The sequence below is a fragment of the Miscanthus floridulus genome, chromosome 15, assembly GCF_019320115.1.
Source record: "Miscanthus floridulus cultivar M001 chromosome 15, ASM1932011v1, whole genome shotgun sequence".
In the NCBI taxonomy this organism is placed as follows: Eukaryota; Viridiplantae; Streptophyta; class Magnoliopsida; order Poales; family Poaceae; genus Miscanthus; species Miscanthus floridulus.
In genome coordinates this window covers 56395234-56418168 of record NC_089594.1, presented here as the reverse complement: position 1 = coordinate 56418168, position 22935 = coordinate 56395234, and the positions used below count along the sequence as shown (strand labels likewise).

Here is a 22935-nt window from a genome sequence, read left to right as displayed (position 1 = left end):
CCGTGGACCAGCCATATGAAAATTCCGTAATTCCATAATTCCATCTGTTGCTTGAAAACCATGTTATCTACAAATGACGGTTTGTATGTATACGAATTGTTTGATGATTATACTTGGTGATTTGTATGTATACGAATTGTTTGATGATTATACTTGGTCATCCTTGACTTAAGGTCCTGTGCCTCCTTCCTATTTGATGAAATGCCTAACCCATTTGATGAAGTTCGCATCATGTTTGAGTCTTGCTCTGCCACGTAGGTATGAATGTTGGGTGTGGGAGGTGGGCATGTCATGCTGCAAAGGAAATGAGGATGAATTATTTTGCATAGTTGATCAGGCTAGGGTTCAGAAGTTTGCTATTTTTTTTATTGCTTTATAGTTCAGATTTATTATTATTAATAAATACTGGGATTCTTTCTTGATGAATTATCCTCTCTTAAGCTATATCATTCCATTCTTAAATTTTGAATAGCATGTACTGCCATATATCATCACCAAATGTGGGCATGGTTGTGTACTATTGGGCCTTCTACCATGTTATGGCAACCATACCATTCTATCAATTTCCATTTTTATAATCAATCTTGGAATTTAGCTTGCCTGTTTGAGTGCACATGCCACTCGTTACCTTACTCTGAATTTCCATTGTGAGGTTGTGCATACCGTCCCTTTAATTTCTTGGTAACTGTCATAACACCAGGTATACCTTCTCTATTGAGAGAGTGATTGGGATTTCAAGGAGTAAATTCTTCATCACTTCGTGCTGAATATAACCAAACTTACATGGCTATGGTGCCTAGTGACTTTTCATGTCATGGAGTTGTGGACAATGGCTCCAATGGATTTACCCAGGGTAGGCGTGAGGAAGCCAGTAAACTTGGTCCATCATGGTATTTCAGTAGAAAGGAATTAGAGGAAAACTCTCCATCCAGCAGGGATGGCATTGATTGGAAGAAAGAGTCGAACCTTCGAAAGTCATATTGCAAGTTTCTACAAGATTTGGGGAAGAAGCTTAAATTGTAAGATTGAGACATTGATCTACTCTATATTGTCTGCTATCTCTGCATTTCACTTCTGAAACTCTCAGTACATGATTTAAAATGAAATGCTACTTAAATATTTCCATGATGTTGAAGTTTCTCAAAATATATCTGCTATATCAAATTTATTCTTTTGTTCATTTTACTTATGTGGATCTACAATTGTTTCTGGGAATAATATATTTACCTTTTTCCCCATTAGTTAACTTTAGTTTTGACCAAAATGTTCATACTGTCATCAAGAAGAGAAATTTGTATTTCTATTGTTGTATAATTAAATTTCGGGTACTTAGACTGTCTGGCATGTGAAAAATGGATTGAGGTGTTGCTGGTGTTTATTTTTGTGGACATGGTTGACCTTGGTTGTTGAATGCTAAAGTATGTCAGTTTACTCAGTGCTTATAATCTTGATGCAAATTGCGTTGCTCATGATAATCCTTCAGTTATTAACTTTTATCAAGTTTGCTGAAAAAAAAATCCTTTTAGCTCATCCTTTTATATCTCATAAAGCCCCCTCATTTGTTTGCTGTTTTTAGGCCTCAACTGACGATTGCTACAGCTATGGTATTTTGTCATCGTTTTTACCTTCGCCGATCCCTTGCAAAAAATGATAGACGAGTAAGTGTCATTTGATGCTTGTTTTTCAATGGTTGGCAAAGTTTCTCTTCAGCTTGTAGGTTCGTAACTGTATTACCTTAGAAATTTGTACATTGATATAATTGCATTTTGCTATTAAATTTGGTTTAATTAAAAGATTTGCTTTTTCCATTTTTTGTGCCTGACTATTAATAGAATCTTCTTTGTTGATGAGAGATTGACAAACTCAATCTTCTCATTTGCTTTTGCATCTGTGTTTGAATACGAATTCTTCATATTGTGTTGTTATGCATTTTGTTTCTAGAGATAGAATATGTGCCAATACTTTTAAATCTAATATCCATACTTTTAGCCTACCCCAACTTGCTTGGGACTGAAAGGCTATGTTGTTGTTGTTGTTGTTGTTGTATCCATACAGATAATCGCCACAGTTTGTATGTTCTTAGCTGGAAAAGTTGAGGAAACACCCATACCTTTGAAGGATGTCATCCTGATTTCTTACGAGTTTATTCATAAGAAGGATCCTACGGCTGGTCAGAGAATCAAGCAGCAGAAGGTAATGGATTACATTATCTTTTATTTTGTTTCAGAAGTCCTGACACTACCTAGTTTGCCCTGCATGATTGTTATACTGTTGAACTAATATTGTTTCATACACTTTACTTGGGAACTTTTCTCGAATACTTTACTTTGGAACTAGTATATGTTTAAGTATAAATTTGTAACTCATTGCGTCATACACTACTATAATGTAGTTATATTATTGTATAGCTACTTATGTAAGTAAATGTTAGATCTTTGTTCCATTTTAGTATGTAGGTTCAAATCTCACTCCTAAATCTCAATGAAAGCAGTTGAAATTGAAATCTACTTTTGTCATGGGTTGAGGTGCACATGCTACTATCATCAATGATTAACAGTTTATGATGCTTAATAAACATTTGCTTATAAAATGATGGTCATCAATAGCTGCCATTGCATGCTTCCATTATCAGCTTATGGTTGCTTATACTATCTAAGCCGAACAATCTAATCCTGGAAACGATTTTTATGCTCCGTTGTGTTGAGCATGAACATTGTGATAGTGCTTTCATTTTGCTCTTCTTCTAAATCTGCATAGATTTTATTTTCCGCATGCACTAATTCATATTTGACTCAAAAAGCAAATGTAAGGGTTATTTCAACTGAGAGTAGTGCTTACTGTTGCCTCTTGCAGGAATTATTTGATAAACAAAAAGAGCTTATTTTACTTGGGGAGCGAGTTGTACTTGTAACACTTGAGTTTGACCTGAATATTCATCATGCTTACAAGCCCTTGGTTGAAGCAATAAGGAGATTCAATGTTGGTGATATAAATAATTTTCCTCAGGTTGCCTGGAGTTTTGTAAATGATGGGTATGCTAGTGCTACCCTAACTGTCCTTTCAAATTGTAGTCCCCAGTTGTCTACTTCACTTAATGCTGTGTACTGTACAGGCTGAGTAGTACTTCGCTTTGCCTGCAATTCGAGCCTCATCAAATTGCAGCAGGTGTTATCTTTTTGGCTGCTAAGTTTCTCAAAGTGAAGCTCCCTTCTGATGGTGATAAGGTTTGGTGGCAGGAATTTGATGTCACACTACAACAGCTTGAAGGTTGGTCCTTGTTTTCAAAGTCAGTGATGAAATCATTTCAGTTGCTCTATTTTGTTTATTCATTCTGCATAGTGCATACGTTTTGACTGTTATTGATTGAATTATTACCATGTGTCTGGTGTGTCAAATTGATTTTGTTCCTGTGAAACTCCTGGTTTTGAAGTATTGAATACACATCATAGGTACTACTGGTTTTGGTTTTATCATAAGTCATAATAAGGGCCTCTAGCTGAGTTGGTTAGGTGGCTTGAGTAGCACTCCTCAAATCCTGTATTCGACTCCTCGTGGGAGCTAATTTTTAGGTTCGGGTTAAACAAATCTCCTCGTCTATCCTATGCCAAAGCACAAGTCTAAGGCGCAGCCCCTGTCGTGGTCGTTCTCACATGGGCTACGGTGCTGCTGTGGGCAGGCGTTCGGTGGTTTTCTCGACCCGCGTGAAAAGGTCTTCTTCTTGATGCAATGCCCAGGGGCTATCTTAACCCCCGGCAGGTTGAGTTTTTTTATAACTAGAAGCATACCCCGCACATTGCCGTGGGATTTTCTTAAAAATAAATCTGTTATATACATAAGATTACTATATAGTATTCTGTATATATATGAATTTGACTTGCATGTTATTTTGTTGTATCAGATTTGGTAAAAAATCGATAAGCTAATCTCTACAACTAAAACATACGGATTGTCAACATCTACCCGGCAGGACCAAAACACTCATGCGATCCATATCCGGCAGACAAATAATCACCGCATCTCATGCGATCCATATCCGGCAGGTAAATAATCACCGCATGGAGACATTGGAAGGCAAGTAAATAAAATGGAATAAAACTCACGGAATCACCGGCAGGCAAATAATCACCGCATGGAGACACTGGAAGACAAGTAAATAAAATAGAATAAAACGGAAAGAGAATTATGGGAAGAGAAAGGAATTTATTGGAATATCACCACGTAATGATCATGATCGTGATCCAAATTCGTCGTCCTTCGCGTTGCGTGTTGATAACAAATACTTTTTTTTTCCAAAAAATGAATTATTGCCATGCCTCATACGGGTTAGGATATTGTAAGTCCGAGTAATACATGTTTTGGCAAGGCAGAGCATGGATAAATTCAATTTGATGCCTAGCAATAAATTTTCAACCTTTGAGGCAACTGATGTTTGTCGTAACTTTCAGACAACAAGCTCCAAGCCTAGCTTTTATTTCAGATTCATTACAATAATGAATGTATTTCTAGACATTATCATGGTATAATACACGTGAAAAATTGAATTGATATATTCTTGATTTTGACTTGGCTAACAAACATCTCATTCAATTTATGTTGCACCCGTTGCAACGCACAGGCACTCATCTAGTAGAAGAAAAACTAATAGAATATTTGATTACATTTTAGAGGAATAGGTGATGAAACAAATAGCGTATGTAGATGACTTGTATGTATGTCATAGATTAAAGATTAAAAGTATTGTACATGATAGAGATGGCGTGGACATTTTTTCGTAATTAATAAGGGATGACATGGACTTAGTGGAGAATGATGTGGACACCTTGCATGACTAGATAGAACATCTAGTGGGGTTAGTTAGTGGGGAATGATGTGGACACCTTACATGAAGAGAAAAATCATCTAGTGGGGTTTAGCTTTATAAGAGTATATAGATATCTTATGTTTGACCAAGTTTATAGAGAAGATTATCAATATTTATGATACCAAATAGATTTACTATAGAAATATATTTCGTTATGAATCTAATAGTATTTATTTGGTATCGTCAATATTGTTTTTTTTCCGTATAAACTTAGTCAAACTTGAGATTGTTTGACTTAGGAGAAATCCACTCTTAGTTCGACGGAGGTTACTTCACTTGATAACTATGTGCCTTCTTTCTTTACTTCTAGCAGTTATTGACATACTGCAGCTCCACTGGACTTGTATTCAGGCTAGAGTAGGATGGCATTTTTCTCCACTGCATTAGCTTATTATATCCTAGTACAAGGTTTGTTTTTTGTCATCATTTTTTTTAAGATGGAAATACATTTTATGCCATAGTTGACTGTCTTAACTTTTTCATACCTTAATCCATTGTACAATTTAATTTTCATAAATTACATGTTGGCCATTTTATTTAAATGCCAGCATGCTCGAACCAATTCATTTTTCTGTTGCATAGGAAAGTAGGATATACTTAATAACTTAAAGATCTAATAAAAATATTTACAATAGCTAGTGCATATTGTTATTTGGCCTAAAGAGGGTGGCCATTGGTCAAATTTGAGATTTGCATTAGGCAATGTTCTGAACATGCTATGATAATGTTCTGCCCATGGAGTTTGTCAGTTTGATTTTCCCTCTTGTGAAATGATCTTGTTCCAGTTGGATATACAGTTGCTATGTGTCTTTCTCTTGCAATATAAGTATATTGCTGCCTTTCTTAGGTATATTTAAGTTGTCTATGAATGGGATTTTGATGGTGCACACATGTTTTTTTATTAATAGTTACCTTATTAGAGAGCTACACAATACCTTTGGAAGAGCACTATTTCACATGGAATTAGTAACTGGTTTATTTTTTTCTAAAAACAAGGAGCATCTTCTAGAAGGGCGGGCCTGGTGCAAGCGGTAGAGTCTTTCCGCCTGTGACCGGAAGGTCCTGGGTTTGAGTCGTGGTCTCCTCGCATTACACAGGCGAGGGTAAGGCTTGCCACTGGCACCCTTCCTCAGACCCCGCACAGAGCGGGAACTCTCTGCACTGGGTACGTCCTTTTTAAGGAGCATCTTCTAATCCTTACTGGTGATTTGTCACATAAAACATTGTGGTAAAGAGGACGACCAGACTGGAAGTCCCAGCTACCTTACAGCTGTTAGAATCAGTAATTTAGTAGCCTCTGTCCTCGTGGAAGCTGGGCTCTACTCACTATGTATTGTTTAGTGTTGACTAGGCAGTGCATGGAAATTCTTATTTGTTGTCATAATTATTATTTATTAGTTTATTATAACAATGTGGTCCAATTATTGCAGATTTTAGCAACCAAATGTTGGAGTTGTATCAGCAAAACCGTACAACGCAGGCACAACCATCACATGGAGGTGAAGCCAAAGGTAGCTCTGCTGGTGTGCGTAATTAACATTCATCTGTAAAACCTGAAGAAAACTCCAAGGAACCATCTGCTCATGGACGTCATCAAGTATCCAGACTGTCAAATTTGCAGCATTCTTCCTCAACAGGTGCTGGAGGTCACCATGATGTTGGGCACTCAAATTCAGACAAGCATTTTTCTGGCCACAAAATGCTTCAAAATAACAATGGTGGCAGCAAAGTAAAGAACAGGAGTGGAACTAAAACGGATGCTTGTATGGACAGATTGCACCATGACAAAAGGTCCTCGCCTGGACATCATTATTCCAAGGCCAGCTATGAGTCTCATAATCTAGCGGAAGAACATAAACCACATCGATCACATGATAATTCCAATGAAACAAGAGATAGTGTTGGTGACAAAGAAGCTCCTGGGCTGTCAACCTTGAGAATAGATGTGGTGCATAAAATCGACTAGGATAAGGCAAAAGCAGATTTGGAGAAGCAAAGCAAATCGAAAGGTGGTGTTTCAACAAAGATAAATGTGATGGACGATGGTGATCTACTTGATAGAGGGCTAGAACATGGTGTTGAATTGGCTGTTGAGGATGAGAAGGTTAAGCAGGATAAGGGGCAGAACTTATCCCAAGGTAGCTTGCCTCCAGCTGATCTTCAAAACACTAACCAAGCAATGGAGAGCGGTCACCATGTCAAGCAGGGTGTACCAACAACTGCTGAAGACATGGGCTTCTCGGACAGTAAAGAACATCCTCCACCATTTCATAAGCAAAATGATGCTCCTGAGCACAAGGCACAGCAGCTTGAATCATATGTTGAAGCACCAAAAGGGCCAGGATCATTCAAATTGTATGAAGACCTGAGCAGAATGAAAAAGACTACAAAAGGCTCGAGCTTCAATGTTCACATGATTTTGGATGGGTTTGATGGAAACTGGTGAATTCGATGCAATTCGGTATGGAATTCATTGTATGGCGACCGATGCATGTTGATGAGCATGTATCTTCTTCACTGCTGCCTGAGGATGCTGGAGTCGCACAAAATTGCTGACTGTGCAACATCAAGATGAGTCGATGGTGACGTGTCCCACGAACGACACAACTGATTACAGTATGAGGAATGTTGCGCTACCAATTTGTTAATGTTCCAACAAGCATTGACATATATGAATGAAACATGCTCACGCTTCTGCCTTCTGGTAATAGTTGCATTTCTGCATTTCATTTTCTACATGTGATGTTTGCCGACGCGAAGAGGGCGACGGGCCACCGATTTTAGAACATCGACCCGTGTTTTGCTTCTTTATTATTTTTTCTTGGTCGGTAATGTGCCAGTTGTTGGGTAATAAAAGCCCAACGTTGTCGATTTCAAAAAAAAAAAAAAAAAAAAAAAAAGCCCAACGTTGTCTTCGTGTGGTCGCCACCTGAATAGCCTGCTGTGTGTGGTCGCCGCTTGAACGGCCTGCTGAGCATCCAATCTAAGCTGTGAGCACGAACTGAAAAAGATTAACTCATTACTCATCGTTTCCTAGTTAGGGCTTATACGACTTTATTTAGTAGTCAATGAAAATAACAATGTTTACTAATCCCTCTGTTCCAAATAATTTGTAGTTCACTTTATCTTTAATATTAATCTAAATCAAATCAACTTTTCTAATTTTGGTTAAGTATTTCACAGAAATAGTATAGTAGCAACTATTATTCTCTCCGTTGTAAATTATAAGACGTTTTTATTTTTTCTAGATAAGTAACTTTTGCTATGCATTTAGATATACACTGTATCTAGATACATAGTAAAACAATATACCTTAAAAAACTAAAATTTCTTATAATTTGGAATGTGGGAGTACATGTTAACATAAATACATTATCAACACATATTTTATAAAAAGTTAATAGAACTAGTCCTAGGTTCATACCATAAATTTTAACGTTTTTTTATAACTTACTAGAGAAAGTTAAAATTCGAAGTGAAAATTAATTTAAAAAGTCTATAAGAAAATGATAGAATTGAAGCCAAGTCTATAGTTCTAAAGAGGAGGTTTGACTTAGAACAAAGTTATGTGAATTATAATTATAAATAGAGGAAGTTACAAGTATATAACATTTTTTCCATAGGCGATGAATTTAGGCAAGCGAAGATCTCAAGTGACACATTAAAGATTAAAACAAGATAATAAAAATCCAAGACACAACAAGCGTGGAAAGCTAAAACTTAATTAGTTTGATTGAAATTGGACAAATCCTCTCGACAAATGCATGCTCGGGTTCGCTTGGCTCTGGCTCCGTGCTATATATATAGTAGCTAAAAAAAGTCGTTGGCAAAGCCAAAGAAAAAAAAGGCTTCGCTGGGGGCAAAAGAGAAATGGGCGTGCTACAACTTCTGCTGTAGTGTGATGTCAGGTAGAGTCAGAGTAGGAGAGAGCCCTCCCAAATGAGGCAAAATCCTCGTCGCTGGTTTTCACTTGCACTCGCTATATATTCCTTTGCTCGATTAGTTCTTGTCCCATGGATCATCAATGTTAGGGCCAGCTCCATACTCTAGATGCCATGATATATGGCCTATTTGGAGAGCTTCACTATCCACAAAAAACAGGTCAACTTCACCAACTCTAAGCCCAACGCTTCAACTTCACAAAAATCTAGATCCAAAAAATATATAGATGAGTCAGATCCATGAATTTCATGCAAGTCCTCAAAGGTTCTAAAAGCCTTAAAAGAACACTTGTTTTAAAGCTCCCAAACAAGCCTTTACTCCGTACAACCTTACTCCTTTACACTCCCCTATCCTTAAATAAGGGCCTGTTTGGTGTGGCTTCTAGGGACTCCGCCTTCCATAACACTGTAGAGTACTGTTTAGTATTGTAAATAACTGTAGCACGGAGAAAACATCTCCGGCCCTGCCCAAAATGATCTAAAAACAAAGGAGCCGAAGAAGCTACATATTTGGGGCTTCTCCTGCTATAGCACTGCTAGAGTACCGCTATAGTATCAGAGCTGGAACTAGGAGGAACCCCTCCAAATGGGGTCTAAAAATTTGAATAAGTCTAGTAGACCGATTATCCCTATATTCTTTAGGAGATCTCCTAAATTTACCATTATCTTTCTTAACAAAAAGGAGAGACCTCCCCCTCTCCTATATCGCTAGGTCCCACCTTCTGCCAATTTCTACCGATGCCCACTCGACCCTGCTCATAAGGGGAAAAAAAGAAGAGGTCTCCCTGGCGTATGGACCCTGACGCAAATGCCCTAGTCTAACAATTTTTTAGGGAAAAACAAAAATTTCTTTTAAGAGATCTCATATAGAAGGGAATTGCTGGCGCCCGGACGTCCGATGGGATAGGATTCCATCGGACAGTGCCGAACGGCTCAGCAGAAACACGCCGCACTCCCACCGTATCGCTGTAATCCTTCCTTGTTTGCCTCATTCCGCCACGCGCGCGTACCCTGCCCCCGGCCGTCTCGCCCCGCCCCCTCCTCTCTCTCCACGCGGGTGGGACTCGGGAACCAAGATGAGGACAAGCACGCATGTCCATAGGACCCCAGGCGCGCCGCGCCCCATCTGCCGGTCCCCGGCTCGCCTCGCTCCTTCCCTCGGTGCTCGGGCCATGCCCCCATAACTCTCAGAACACCACTGAAACACGAAACACTTGCAACATGAAACACTTGAACAAAACATACGTTTGAAGCAGATGAAACATTTGGAACATATACTTACAGCATGTATGTGAAACATATGCAACATCCAGATAAAACACTTGCAACTTGCAACATGAAAACACTTATTGCAACATAAAACTGAAACAACTAAAACATTTTGAACATACCCTTGCAACATATGTGTGAGCCATATTCAACATCCAAATAAGCACACTTGCAATATACGTCTGAAAAAGCATATGAAACATTTGGAACGAACGTTTGCAACATATTACAACATGTACAACATCACGATCTATTTTTGCAACATCTATATGAAACACTTGCAACATACCTCTGAAACATCTGAAACTCTTGCAACATGCGCTTTCAACGCATCATCTCCTTACTATTCGAGGGCAGAATGGAGGCTCGTCAGTGTGTGGTGTTCACCAGAGGTAGCGGCCCGGTGGCGTTTGTAGGCGGCGGGCCGGCGGTAATGGCTACACGTCATGGAAGGGAGGCATCGACTGCACGAGTGGTAGGGAGGCCGCGGCCACGCGACTTAGAGAGGGCAGCAGCGCGCCGCGCCTAGCAGGGCTGGCAGCAACGCGCCACGGCTCGGAGGTGGCCGTGCACCGTGCCTGGCAAGGCTAGCGTGCCGAGCGGTGCGCCTCAGAGGACCAACGACCATGTGCTTGAAGGCGGCAGGCGAGCGAATAAGAGTGACAGGAAGAGAAACGAGTGAATAGAAATAAGTGGATGATCAATTTTTTTAGAAACGAAGGAGCGTGTGTTGTTGGGCTGACGTTGTGGCCTAGCAACGGAGTGTCCTGGCGGACCGACGCTTGGTTTAGAGCATTACTGCATATAGAACTGCCTTTTGTGAACAATAAAAATTATTTTAACATATCTCCTCTAGCTGGTTACAATAGAAGGGATAGAAGATCCGATGGAGATGCTCTTATTCAGTCATTACTCCAGTGATTAATCTAGCCCTAGGCACTGAAGGCATCTGGAAATCGCCAACAGCTAATTCTGCACCCTTTTGAGCTTCTTCCCGTTCAGTTAGGCCTCGTTAGGCAGCTCAAGCTTTGAATCTGGCCCACTTTTTATTCCTGGACCCAGATTCTAGAGGGATTCGTTCATGCGGGTCGTAGGTGGGGATTGGTTCCAGACTGTAGAGGGGGTCGAATTGTCGAAACGAGCCGGATTGGAATCTAGGTTAGCCTTAACCGAACGCCTGTTCTGTGCTGGACTGATATTCATTCCGTGCTGACCCAATCCGGGTGGAATGGACCTCTTCCGGGCCGATCCGAGAGAAACGAGGCCTTAGGCAGCTCCGCTGCGGCTGCTCAACCGAGAGGAGCGAGGTAAATTCGGGGATAGGGAGTCTATTTACTTGTTGGTTTCAACCAGGACTTATAATCAGTCATTAGTATTTTTTTTTCTCACAACGAACGAGCACCGAGCGTTTCATCCAGCGTGCCCCGGCCGCAAACGAACAAGAGGAAGCCAACAACGGCGACGAGACGGAAATCCGGCCGGAGCTGCGATTCCCCTGTCGCGTTTTGCCAGAAGTGCCGCCGTGCCGGTTCCATCGACAGGCATCGATGGCTTCCGCTGAGGCGACAATTCAGAGCGCTGCTGCTGAGCAGTGCCCGGTTCCACATGTCTTGGCGTTTGTTGGCACCCGTTCAAAGTATTGGTACGGACAGAAAGTTCAGTACAACGGGTATCTACTCTACGAGATGCCAGTTCAAATCAGCGATCGATTGTATTGTGTGGGGATTTGTTAGTCTCAGGAGCCCTCAAGCAGTGTGGTTTCCACAGTAATAAAATAGTTAGTGACCCTGTAAAACTCCTGCATTCCAACGAGCCTGTCAACGGCAATGCCAGCTAGCACTCTAGCTGTGCTTTAATGCAATCTTTCAACCATTGCAATCTGAATTCCGAGCTGAACGTAGTATGGCCTCGTTTAGATTAGGGTTAGGAATCAGCATTGGACATTGTAGCACTTTCGTTTATATTTGATAATTATTGTTCAATTATGGTCTAACTAGGTTCAAAAGATTTGTCTCGTAATTTACAATCAAACTATGTAATTAGTTATTTTTTTATCTATATTTAATACTCCATGCATATATCAAAGATTTGATGTGATGGAGAGAGAGTGAAAAAACTTGCAATCTAAACAAGGCCGAGTACCACATATGCTCTCTCTCAGTCTTTCATGCCCAGACGTTTGAACGAAACGTAGCAAATGTGGTACCGGGCGGAGTACCAGTCCGGCACTCTAGCCGGGCATCCCACGCGCTTTTCGATCACCTGCCGATTGGACCCGACACGACGACGACGACGCCGCCGTGGAGCTGTCGCGCGTGGGGGTGAGCACTGAGAGCAGAGCAGACGAAGCCCCGCGCCTGCGGACAAGCGAGAGCACAGGCGAGCCGCGAGCCACGCTCGAAAAGGAACTGGTTGGTTTTCCCTTTGCTGCCGGCAGCTGTGGAAGCGTAGCCGCAACGGATTTATTTAAGCCAACGGAAGCCTTGTGCAAATCAGAGCCGCCGGTCTCCCACAAGACAAATCAGAAGCCAAATTATTTTTTTTATCTCATCATCAGAGGCCAAATTATGGCAGTGCAGGTTGACGAAATAGATTTTGTACCTTGATGATAGGCTTGTTCGGGAGGCCATAAACGATCGTGGATTATTTACTGCTGGCTGGTTTGGTGTGAGAGAAAAACATTGTTCCCCGCTGGAAATTTACGATCGTTTACGAGCAAACGAACATGCCGTTAAGGGCTGTGGTCATGAAATGAAAAATCAAGTGAGGATTCTCTGCTGTGACCTAAAAAAAAAGAACAGGTAAAAGCATCGTGGCGCATCGAAAATAGACAGTGAAGACGGAAGAGAGAGAAGGTACAACTGAAAGCCTCTCTGGTCTTGCATTGCACGCACACAGACGTGTACGTTCTGTTTGGGCTCCAACTGAAAAGGAAATTATATGTATTTGTGTGTTTAAAGCTGTTTAAAATTAGATTCTATGTGAGAATAATCGAGAATCTCACTCAAACTTCTCCATTGTCTGAGAATCGGGTGGCAAAAAAAAGTTTCAACTAGCATCGATTTTTTATACAGCGTGGCCTTCCACTCGTTTTTTCTCCTGGAGGATTTTCTGCCATTGCCCCTCCACTCCGCTCCCCAGTATGCCCCTCCGCCCCACCACAACGAGGGTGGAGGAGACATCAGGCGAGTGGCTTGGCAAGGCGGCTAGAGCTGCCTGCGGCCACTCGAGGGGGGAAAGGGCTTATGGGGTAGGACAATAGGCGTTGAGATCAGCGGGTGACGACCGTCGAGAGCACTAGTAGGAGCGTGAGCACCTGTGCTGAGAGTTCATAATTTCATCTAGTTTTCACCGAAAACCGGTGATTTTCACTCCTACCGGTCACCTCCAGTAAATACACATACCGGTAATTTCAATTCCATTTTGTTTAGTTTTTTTTTCAAATCTTAGCTAAAATTTCATGAAGATTCAAAATATGACTGAAATTTCATTTGATTTTCGTGATTTTTGTTTGTATATACCCGTCCAATTGGGTATCTGTGTCTCAGGCAGTAGGGTGAACTCTCGACCACGGGTCACAACTTAATGTCTCCCTATAATTTATCACTTCCCCCTATATTTCAGATGCCTGAATTTTAAGATGGTTTTAGGCAACACTCTTGTACCATCAACTAGTACAAGTAAATTGTTACTTTTGTGATGCCCTTGTTATTTATCTTTGTGTCTTAACATATTAAATTTTTGTCCTTATCTGCCTGTAGAAATATTTGTTAATTATTAATTGTCTTTGTGCCAACACAAATCAGATTTTATCGGTTTTGTCTAATTGGTTTTTTATTCTCGGTGTCAAAAATTACAGATTACACCTACAGAAATTGCAATGATTGAAATATGCAATTTTGGTATAAAATATATGCAATAATCGTCGCCTGAAAAAAAAACTAAAATTCAGGCACAGCAAGTCCCTCTTTCATATAAACTTTTACACTTTTCCTAAAAAGCAGGTGCCTGAAATCTGTTTTTTTTTTGTTCAGGCTACGTTGTGATCCTTTGATCTGCCTTTTCTTTGTGTGAATTTAGATCTATTAGATCTTCATCTAATGGTTTTAGAGTTGTTGCCTGAACAAATGTTATTTTTCAGGCACCTGGAAAATAGCAAGTCCCAAACTTTTATCACCTTTTTTTTTTCTGAAAGTTGTTAAAGAAAAAGTTGTAAAGCTTCAACCTCGCCTTTTCCATCGGCTTCCCCGCGCTTCCTGACGCCACGTCGAATATATGCTCCAACCAGCTGTTCCACTTCCACACACACGTCACACGCCTATTCCTCCTTCCACCTCGCCTTGTCCATCGGCTTCCTTCCCCGTGCTATCCCATGGCCCACCCTTCACCGTCGCCGTCCGGCAGTAGCAGCCGCTGCCGCCTGTCGGAGGTCCTGGGTGAGCAGCAGGAGCCATTCTCCCTCGATCTCTATCTCCTCGAGAGAGGCTGCTCCCCGGCCTTCCTCGATGCCACCTCGTGTGGCGGCGGCGCCTGCTCGACGTGCTGGCCCAAGACCAGAGGCACCGGCCGGACGCTGAGGCGGCCGGCAAGGAACAAGAAGGGCTCCCGTCGCAGCGGCGTGCTCAGGATGCTGCTCTCCAAGATTCTAAGAGGTACGACGGCGCCTGCGGCGACGAAGCAGAGCCGGCAGCAGCGGGCCGCCATCGGGTGGCGCCGCGTCGTCGCCGAAAAGCAGAGGACGCCAGACAGCTTCGAGCTTGCTCTTCGTCCCGCTTCCCCCGGAGCCGTCGAAGCGCACATGGAGGACGACGGGGAACAGGAACAAGACGACGACGAGGACGAGTCCTCGAAGAAGCAGCTGAGCCCTGTGTCCGTGCTGGAGCAGCGCCTGTTCGAGCACTCGCCACCACCGCCGCACGCGCCGAGTACGTAAGCAAGCACCCCAGCCACCATCTCTTTGTCACCCGCCATTATCGAATCGAGCTCCTACAATCTGCCCAAAGTCTGACGCGCCATTAATCGCACAACCACCGCAGAAGCCCTGGCCATCTTCAGCGAGCTCCTTGAGGCCGCCTACACACCCAACACGCTGCTGGACCTGGACGACGTCCTCGCCATCGCCAAGGACCAAAGCAGCAGCACTCAGTCCAAAGACGGCCGCCGCAGCAGCAGCAGCAGCACCGACCCGCCGACGCCGCCGCGGGCGAGGAGGAGGAAGAAGAAGAAGCACGCGCGTCGGAAGGAGGACGTGACGTTGGAGAAAGACCTTGGTAGGCTGACCAGCCTCGTAGCCTCGGAGATGGCCGGGGCAAGCGTCCGCGCAGAGGACCTGCGGCCATCTGTGGAGGACGTGGGCGTGCTCATCGCGGCAGCCGTGCTGGAGACGCTGACGGAGGAGGCGGCGGCGGAGTTGATGGGGATGGACCGCGGTTGTGCGGTTGGCGTGGCAGGGTGGTGCGGACGATGCTGACCTCCGTTGTTGGGTTTTCTGGTGGGTGACGTGCGTATCTGATCGATCAACGTGTTCGTGCGTGTACGTACGTACATATATTATATGGTTGATGGTGGTTTCTTGGTTGAGGTGTGTAGTTTGTGCTGATAGCTTGACAGTGCCTGGCTATACCTCTGTTTGTTAGGTTTGCATGGAAGCATGCTGAAACAGAGCTTGTACATGGGTTCATTAACACGGTGTCGTTGGAAAAATAGAGAAAAGCTATCCTTTGCTTGAGTGATTTGTTTGCCTCCGTCACACAAATTTTGGACCGTGAGATTTGATTTTGGTTCCCATCATAACCATCAATCATAGAGTACGTACTAATCACGTCACGGCCGGCGGGCTTTGCTGAGAACACATGCAAGTGTGCTTTACGTGCATGATCTTTGGTAGATGTCCTTTGGCCATCGACATGGTCCTGTTCGCTCAGCTTATCAACTAGAACTATTGTATTTTTCTCTCACAACAAAATAGCTTCAAGATCCTTTATAATACTCGAACTATGAAATCGTGCGAAGTCAAAACTAAGCACTGAATAATTACTTTCTTCCTGTTAAATGTAGTAGAAAAATCTGTATCTATTAAGAAAAGAATGTCCACACCTGATAATGCACTTAATTAATTTACTATCAAGTTACTAGGGATTAATTTTGTACTTACACTAGAGTTCAACTATACTTACAGTGGTTATTCAGGTATAATTCTTAGGTCTTAATGATGTAACTAGTACTAAGTGAAAAAGTTTATTAGACGCATTGTTTGGTTCATAGTTTTAATTGATTTTTGTTTGATTTGTTTGTTTGAGGCAATGCCCTCATAATCTTTTGGGCTTTGGAAACCATAGAAAATTTCTGGTTTTTTATTTTTGCTTATTTCTTTTGATCTCAATCTCTCATTTTTATCTCAAATTGTATGCTTTTGTTTTGATCTTCTTTAGATAATCAGCTTGTGTATAAACCTTTTTTTCATCTGTTTTTATTTCTTTTTTTTGAAATCTGTGATTTGATTTCTTCTGTAACTCAAGCGGGAATTTTGATAGAATTATTTCATGCCGTCTACTTTTGTTCTTGTATTTTGTATTGCATGAAGGTGGATGGAGGTGATACATAACCTGAGTGATTTTAAGTCATGTTTCACTCAAATTCTGTTTCTAGTTATTTTTTAATTGATTTGTCCTTTTATGATTCGTGTGATCATAGGGCGCTTGAATCACTCAGATTTTGTTTTTGGTTTTATTTGTGTGATTTGATCCCTCAAATTGCTTGAGTGATGAGAGGGGGACATATCACCCGAGTTTCAAATAGATAGATCCGATCATGTGTTTCTTTTTGTCAATATTATATTAAACTCCCCTCTCTTTTAAAACTGTGGTTCTTACCTCCCGAGAATCAAATGAATTCAACTTTGATAAAGATAGGATGAGGACGTCCGTATGTCTAGCCGCGCACCCTAAAAAAACTCTCCACATGTGGCCATCCGTTCATCCCACACAACCAATCATCGCGCATCCCATTCTGTGCCACGCCACGCCCACTCGACCGTCGCCATCCCGCGCTGTGCCTCACTTCAGCGCGCCCTCACCGCCATCCCCCGTCGCGCCCCCATCCCTGGCCCGCCGCGCCTCCGCCCCTGCCGTGCTATACCATGCCTTGTCCTGCGTCGCGCCCAAGCTAGGGGGGCATCGCTGGCCAGGCGCAGCTAGCCGCTGCCAGGCCGCCACCATCCTCTGTCGCCGGTTGGTCAGAACCAGCTGTTCCCCGCTTTGCGCTGCATTGTATGGAAGAAGAAAGGTGAAAAACACATGTTGCAAACCTATATTTCAAATGTTTTAGATGTTTCATAGGTATATTGTAACTGTTTCATAAGTTGCAAAAGTGGATCGGGATGTTGCATATGTTGCAATGGTTGTACACGTATGTTGCAAGATTTTGTTCCCAATGTTTCATATATTTTTTCATATATATGTTGCAAGTGTGTTTATCTGAATGTTACATATTCACACATATATTGTAAGTGTTTTATCTGGATGTTGTACTATGTTTTACAATGGTTTTTAGGTGTTTTTGCAATTGTTTCAGATTAAGTGTTTCATCTGTCTTTAGACATATGTTAAAAGTATTGCATCTGGATGTTTTAAAAGTAGATCGGGTGTTGCATCCCCCTCCTCGCCTTCTGCTGCCTCACCTTCGTGTCTCCTCCTCCTCCCCCCGGTGCAGGCTGGACATGCAAACCAGAGGCGCAAGTGAGCGCCGTCCCCTCCCCCTCTTTCTCGATGCTGGTGACGTTCGATGCGATGCGGGCCCCACGTGGAGAGCGCGAAACGGAGTGCAAGAGTAGGCGTCCGTCCGAACGTCTGGGTGCTAGCACTGACCAAATGTATACAAAAATATTAATATTTATGATATATAATTAGTATTGTTAGATAGGCCATTGAATATATTTTTATAATAAACATGTTTGAAGGTATAAATCTTACTAATAATTTTTTCTACAAATCTAGTCACTTAGAGCAAGTATAATAACATGTTGTAAGCTAGCTATAAATGTTTGAGGTGGAGGAGAGAAGGGAGGGGAGATAGGAGAAATGGACTATAAGCTTATAGCCGGTTTGGGCACAGCAATCAAGAAACTCTGTGAGAGAGATAAGTGGAACATGTATTAATACTGAAGAGATCACTACTATATGGGTGTGCTGAGAGAAGGCTACAAAGAACCTTACAGCCATCAAGCCGGCTATTTTATTAGCCTTGCTCTTAGTCAGGCTTAAGAAAGTTTGACAATATCCTAGCGACACTTTGGATCTGTTTGGTTTCGAGGATGGGTAGGGGTAGGACAAGACGGCCCTAACTCTAGGGCATTTTGGTTTGGAGGCATGTGGGGGCGAGGACATCCCTTTTGCAAATATTCTCGCAAGATCTGGGCTCACTTCGCCCTCTAAAAACGAGCGGATGTGATCGCCCCTAGTGGGACGAGTGCCGCACGCGCGCGTGAGAAGATCAAGACGAGGAGCAGGGGCTTGCCGTAGTTGAGGAAGGAGGAAGCAGGGACTCACCGGAGTTGCCAGAATCGAGGAAGAAGTGGGCGACCGATTGAGCGAGCACCGCGTTGCCGCCTTGTGGGCAAGCACACGGTTGAGCTCCCCCGCCGCCACTGCAGCGAGCTCACTAGAGAAGGAGGTGGAGGAATCGTGTGGGGAAGCAGGCGCGTGGCCAGGCTCGTGCGGAAGGTCACGGTTGGGGAAAAGAGACAAGGAGAGAAAGAAGAAAAGGAAAAATATAAAAAAAATTGACAAATAGGCCTCACTTATCAGTAGCTGATCTCACTTTTGATGTCTCTGTACCAAATAGAAAATGAGTTGTTCTCATCCTTCCTCAGTCAAACAGAAAATTGAATCATTCCGCCCCACAAAATAAAGACAGGACCGGCCTAGTTCATGTTAACTCTCAACTAAACGCTACCTTTGAAAATAAACATAGAGAGTACGTGGAGTTCTGATCCTTTAGTCTTACATCTTTGATTTGTACTAACAAACTCATAAGATATAGGCTCCGTTCGCTAGTCTGAAATTTGACTGAAACTGTCTGAAAACACTGTTCTAACTAAAATATTACGAGAGAAAAATATTGTTCCGACTAAAACATAAAGTCGAACAAACTAAATTTCAGACCAACGCCATACTGTATCCGTGAGCGATAGCTCCAATTTTGCATTTTTCTTCGCTTCCAATTATAAGCGTCCGTGCAACATTGAATAGGCATCCCACCACACGTGCGGCAAGCTATCTATGGCCCGCAGCCAACCATGCATGCACATTGGCGCCTGCCAACCACCAACCCCCTGCTCACCTTGCGCAGGACAGGAATGGCACAAGTGCGAGATGAATAAGGGGGTGTGAATGTTTGGTCCACGGAAAATTTTAGTCCATATTACATTGGACGCTTGGATACTATTTAGGAGGACTAAATATGAGTTAATTATAAAACTAATTACACAGACGAAGACTAATTTACGAGAAGAATTTATTAAGTCTAATTAATCCATCATTAGCACATATTTACTGTAGCACAACATTGTCAAATCGTGGACTAATTAGGCTTAAAAAATTCGTCTCGCAAATTAGTCGCAATCTGTGTAATTAGTTATTTTTTTCGTATATTTAATACTCCATGCATGTATCCAAATATCCGATGGAACATAAACTAAAATTTAGTTGTGGAAACCAAACACCCCAAAAAACCACTACTAGTAATCCTTTTGGTAACGAGCCTGTTCGCTGATGGATTTATAAGCTGATAAATCTGACTAATATTGATTTATTATTAAAAGAAAATACTATTGACTAGCTAATAAACTCTGGGTGCAACCAACGAACCGTCAGGATGAACCAAGGTTTTAAATAGCCGGCTAAGCCATTTAGCTTTTTATGTCTAAAAACAGGCTATAGCCGGATATAGCGGGCTATAGTGTCAGTTAAGGGTTAAATTGTACATAGAAAAAATTAGCTAAATCATTTTCAAATAGCTATAACTGAAGATAACGGAAGCTATAGCCGGAGATTTAAAACCTTGGGACGAACGCAAAGCAAATTTCAGCGAGCACGTACAGCGGCAGGCAGGACGACCCAGCAACAGCGCGTACTCGTCAGCCAAGGCCCGTACTTGACCCGTGACTAGAGAATCGGCCACGCGACGAGCTTAGCTGACTAGCTGTGCGACGCCTAGCCTGTCCAGCCAGTCAGCCACCGGAGGTCAGGTCATACACACCGACTGGCCATGTCCCCTGCTCTGCTCCGGTTATAATGTACTACCTGTGTCCAAAAAAAAAATAGAACTATAGCTTGCGTGTACTTCATATTTAACTAAATTTTTAGTAAAAATTATTCATAATTATGACTCTAAATTAATTTATTATAAAAATATATTTTATATTAATCTAATAGTATTTATTTGATATTATAAATATTTATATTTTTTATATATAATTCATTAAACTTGATGTACTAAAATATAACACTATTCTAAAATTATATTTTTTTAAGGAACGGACACAGCATCTCCATGGAGAGCGACGCCGGAGCTACCGGTATACTTAATTCTGAGGTACACTTTGTTTTTCTCTTTGCCCTTTCTTCGTGAAAATGAAAGAAATAAAGCAACAAGAGGATCGATGCCCTTACCAATTGACGTACATGTGTTGCCAAGGCGTGTCCGGTTTTGGTTTTCCGTGGAAATGGAGATGGACGAGCGAGCGCTCCGAATCCGCCGTGCCCGTGCGGCAGGTAGACCATCGTTATCGTCGTATATCCCTCGCTGTAGCTGTAGCTGTACCCCGTGCACGGCGCTGTCGTCTCTCACCGTCGACGGCCGACCTTCTCAAGATCATCATCGTTCCTCTTCCAGTCAGCCGTGTCACTTTTTTTGGGAACTAAACACAGCATCACTAACATGTCAGGTCACCGGTGCACGCGGCTGTAGAACTTGGGTTGGGTGGCACCAGTGTCCATACATCCGGCGCCCACAACGCATCCGGAGACAACTCCCGGTCCTAGCGAATTGAACCGTAGTCCACCTCCCAGTCATAGGCCCACCATAGCCCGTCCCCCATCCACATTCACCCCGACCCCGTCTGCCTTCACCCCGCCACACGTGCGCACTCCGCCCCCCGTCTCTGCATCCGCCGGTTGCCTCTGACCCCCTCCTCTCTCTCCGCGCGGGCAACACTAAGAACCGGGATGAGCAGTTGAGGACGAGAACGCCCCCAGCGTACCCCGATCGTGCACCCCCATCCGCCGGCCCCCGACGCCCCCGTCCGTCGGCCTACCAGCTTGTCGCGTGTCCCGTCCACCAGCCCTCGGCTCACCCCCGGCCGAACAACATAAAACACTTGCAACATGAATACAACATAAGACTGAAAAACAGATGAAACATTTGAAAACATGCTTTTGCAATATGTGTGTGAAATACATGAAACATCTAAAATAAAACACTTGCAACTTACAAAATTAAACCACTTGCTGCAACATAAGACTGAAACAACTGAAACATTTAGAAACATACTATTGCAACATCTAGATAAAAAATGATTGCAACATACGTCTGGAAATAGATGAAACATTTTGAACAAACGCTTGCAACATGACTCTGAAAATATTTGCAACATATGCCACATGTGCAACATCCCTCGATCTACTTTTGTAACATCAAAATGAAACAATTACAACATAGATCTGAAACGCCTAAAACACTTGAAATATACATATGCAACATAGGGGAGGGAAATGCCGAGCTGGTCGATTTCGGCCGTCAGGGTCAGAGCCGGTGGCGAGCACCACCAGCACCGCTCGCACTCATGGGTGCCCTTCGCTCAGCCGGGGAAGACCTAAGGCGCCACGACACATGCGCCCCAGCGGGCATGGCGGGTCAGCGGCGTGCGCGATGATGGTGGGAGACGAATGGCAAGGGAGCGAGTGACCTAGGTGTCTGGGACGGGCGCATGGCGCGACCGACGATGGGGCGTGGGACAGTGTGAAAGGTCCTAATATGACTAGACAAGGTGAATAGCCTATTTAAAACTCTACAAATTCACTAGAGTAATTGTTAGTACAACAAATGACTTAATGCAATTTTGTTCTAGCTCTACAAGGGTTGCAAGCCACCTATCTAATAATTCTAGTTGCTATGATCACTAGACACACAAGAGGCTAAGTCACTATTGACTAAGAGCTCTCAACAAGACTACACTAAAGAGCTCCACTAGATGAAACTAAGCTACTAAGCAAGCTCTCAAAACTAATTACACTAAAGAGCATGCTACAACTAGTTTGCAAGAAAGTAAAGAAGTGAGTAGGGTGATTATACCGCCGTGTCAGAAATGTACTAATCACAATATGAAGATGACCAATCATCGGGAGAAATCCAATCACACAAGAGACACAAGATTTTTCTCCCAAGGTTCACGTGCTTGCCGGCACGCTAGTCCTTGTTGTGTCGACCAACACTTAGTGGTTCAACGGCCAAGAGGTGTTGCACGAACCTCATCCAACAAATGGACACCGCAAGAACCTAATCACATTATGATCCTTAGGCATCTCAACTAACTCCCATACTTGATTTCTTGTTAAGTTGTTTAGCTCTTCATGCATTGCATTCACCCAATTAACATCCAACAAAGCTTCATCTATTTTCTTAGGTTCAATAGATGACACAAATGAGAAGTGTTCACAAAGTGATGCCAATCTTGATCTTATTTACACACCTCTAGAGATATCACAAATTATAGAATCCAAGGGATGATCTCTTACAATATTGGTTGGTTGGAGCACTTGCACTTGATTGCTTGCATTTGATTGATCACTTGGTTGAGATGATGAA

The 22935-nt window shown here is 42.7% G+C and overlaps 2 pseudogenes; both read left to right on the top strand.

Annotated features, from left to right (window-relative positions):
- Window positions 1-737: 737 nt before the first annotated feature.
- Window positions 738-7569, top strand: LOC136509216 (cyclin-T1-4-like; annotated as a pseudogene).
- Window positions 7570-14253: 6684 nt separating this feature from the next.
- On the top strand, window positions 14254-15755 carry LOC136509096 (uncharacterized; annotated as a pseudogene).
- The last annotated feature ends 7180 nt before the right edge of the window (window positions 15756-22935 follow it).